The following is a 3,599-nucleotide window of genomic DNA, read 5'->3' as shown; positions in this document are numbered from 1 at the left end:
TATGAACTTGGGGCAGTAGAGTCCTTAAAGTGTGAATTCAGAGCACCTACCTAGACAAAATTGCTTATTTCCTTAAGAATTTCTTCAAGACACAGATACAGCACCAAAAATAATTCATATATCCACCCAATTTTCCAAAAACTATCAGAATATGGCTAGGCAATTGTTTCATTATTAAACATTCCTGGATAAATCAAAGCTCCTTTTCCTTCTCTACCCATTATCACTATTACTATCTGCTTATAAAAAATTAATAACTACCAAAAATCATTCCTATGAGGAAATTTATAAAGTGTTTGTAAGGATTTGCAGAGTGTGCTACTGTTCAGTATTGGTCCCTTTGCCCATTTATTTTTTTTTTCAATATTTCCTATACATTTCTCTTTTTTCCTAGATTTATTATATACAATTATACTTGAAGATTTCTCTAAAATCATAGATATTGATTATAATGCTATTTATTATTATTATTAGGGTTTTTAAATATGTCCCCTTATTTATTTCCAATAGGAGAAGCCATGTAACTTTCTGTTTTTACTTAGCTTTCTGACTAATTACATAGTGAGTCCTTTTCTTTAGTTTGCAGTTTTCTCTTCAAAATGACTTAAAAATTTTCAGAATCACAGGAAATACCTTCAGTTAAGACTGCCCTTACTGGCATCTTTTGTAGAATATTACTCTTTCTTATCTCTGCTCCTAACCCAGTCTTGCCTTTTGAACCATTACTTAGGTCTGACTTTTTCTGTCACATAGCCTGATCATGAGCTCTCATTTCTGTGTTCCTGGAAGGGGTCTCCATCCACCCTGCCATTGTTGGCTCCTAGGAGACTGCACAGACATATAATTAGGTTTATATATAAATAAATGAACACTAAAAGTGTACTGAACATACATAAAATGAGTCCACATACCCCATGCCACAAAATGCCTGAGTAATATCAACAATAGTATATACTTTGTAGAAGTGACAATGATTTCACCAAACCGCTACTTTTTCCAAGAGCATACAGGAAAAGTACATTTCTTAGCCCCCTTGCATTTAAATGTGATCATGATGTACTTCCCTGAAGACTTAACATTGAAATATTCTGCTCATGCTTCCACACTTGTGGTTGGAAGCATAAGATTCCTACATAGTGGAGTAACACGATGCGAAGAACAAGAGCCCTGAAACCCCTATTAGAAGAGAATCATCTAGGGGCACGTGGATGGCTCTTGGTCCAACTCTTGGTTTCAGCTCAAGTCATGATCTCTCAGTTCATGAGTTCAAGCCCTACCACAGTCTCTGTGCTGACAGCGTGGAGCCTGCTTGGGATTCCTTGTCTCCTTTTCTGCCTGCTCTTTTACACTTGTGTGCGCACACATGCATGCTCTTCTCTCTCTCTCTCTCTCTCTCTCTCTCAGAAATAACAAATAAACATTAAAAAAAGAGAAGAGAATCATCTAAGAGGGCTTATTGAACTGCAAGAGACTGTGATGTGAGCAAGAATTTTTGTTTGTTTTTGAGACTTCCTTATTGCATAAGTTACCATTAATTTCCACAACTATTATATTGTTCAATATTCGTATCTTATATTACCAGATAAAAGGCAGTGATGTGTCATTAGTTATACTATTATTAGCAATTTTTAATGGTAACCGTTATTGTCAAACTCTGTAAGGGTACCTAATATATTTAAGAAAGTTTTGTTTGGTGAATTAAAGAACATACAAAGAAACAAAAGTGCAATCATTGAAATCTGTTCCTCGTGTTCACTCAGAAAAATCACAAAGAACAAAAAAATATAAATTTGAGTGAGTACTGATTTTGAGATTAATTACCTTTCTAGTCCTCTGATTCAGCATACAATAGGAAAGATGTTTGCATTAGACTTTCTTACTATTACTCTACTCTTTCTCTACACTGAAAATCTTTTTAAACATTCCATTTGGTGGTATGATGGCATTCTTTAAAAATACTGCTTTTTAAGAATATTATCAATATAACATTAAGTACTTTGAAATGTATAGCTGATATAAATTGTAAAGTTTCTAAAATATACTAGAAAAAATAAAGATATGATACATCAGTTTTAATATATATATATTTTTTAGGAATTTAGCCTCAGTGCCATATCTTGGTTGCCAAATAGCCCCAAATACGCTTTTGCTCATATCTATTTATATATTTCTCTAAAATATATACAAATTTATAGTTGATCACTATATCTTAATGACCTAGTGTACCTATCATTCTATATGCTGTCTTTGCTTACCTGAATTATTCCATAGTAAAAGAGAATTAGTTAAAAAGTCACTTTGCCTGAAGAAATACAATTTGTGGGGCAGTGGGAGTTCAAGATTGACACTACTAAAAGAGCAGCAAGCAAAACATTAAAGAATACTTCTTGTCAAATGTTCCTTGAAAATAAACTCTATAGGATACATGGGAATGTAGTTAAACAAAGAGATGCTAAGGGTAATTTAGCAGATTCTTTGAAGGAATGAGAAGTAGGCACCATACTTGCTTTGTCAATTGTGTGGAAGAACATTTAACTTGAGCTCCTGCTGAAAATAAAACTATTTAATTACATCTGAGATGAAGAGAGAAAAAGTTCTTCTGAAGTTTCAAATTTACTTTTTTATTTAGAAGACTAAAATTAGGGACAGCAGCAGAATAAATTGGCAAAACATTTCTAAAACAGCAAACCATTAGAAAAAATATATAATTAAATAATTTGTGAAAATAATCAATAAAGAGTATAAAATAAGAAAAAGGAAAATACACCAGAGAAAAATATTTCTGAATTAAAAATAATAAAATATGGCCAATTCTAGCAGATATTTAATATCTGCTAAATTTTGCTAGCATTATAAACTTTTTCAAACATCTTTTCTATGTTTCAACCTTATGTTAGCATTGATTATAGAATAAAATTCACATTTCTTACCTTGGCCTTTAGGATTCTGACAGGTCTAAAATGGAGCAGTTATATTATCTTATAGCCATCATTATATTACAGGACCTTTGTGCAATAGCTATGTTAGTGCAGTAACTTAGAAAGACCAAATAGAGCTTGTATTTTACCACCTATACATTTTGGCTCAAGCTTTTAACTTTCCACGAATATCTACACACTTAATGCTTATACATGCAGCCCACTCACTCCTCAATTACTTTAATTTGATCCTGAAAACCAATGTTAAATTAAAAAGTTGTTAAATAAAAAAAATGATTTATGTTTTCCATTATTTTTTTTAATTTTCACTTTTTTCAAGTTAATTTATTTTGGGAGAGAGAGAGAGAAAAGGGAGGGGAGGGGGGGGTGGAGAGAAAATCCCAAGCAGGCTCTGTGCTGTCAGGGCAAAGCCTGCCCGGGGGCTTGATTTCATGAACCGTGAGATCATGACCTGAGCCGATACCAATCATTTAATCAACTGAACATTTAATCAACTGAACCTCACAGGCACCCCATTTTCTTCATTTATTTTAATGAAAAAAAATTCTCCATTCCCTAACAAAAAAGTTAGGCAAGCAATTTTCACAAATAGAAAATTACATCTATTGAATAATGTAAGAGAACAATTTGAAAGTAAATATATACAGTTTTTTTCCCATT

The sequence above is a fragment of the Lynx rufus genome, unplaced genomic scaffold (genome assembly GCF_022079265.1).
Source record: "Lynx rufus isolate CCGP_SWC_20201006 ecotype Redwood Valley unplaced genomic scaffold, mLynRuf1.p SCAF_6, whole genome shotgun sequence".
NCBI lineage: Eukaryota > Metazoa > Chordata > Mammalia > Carnivora > Felidae > Lynx > Lynx rufus.
This window is presented reverse-complemented; position numbering follows the sequence as displayed.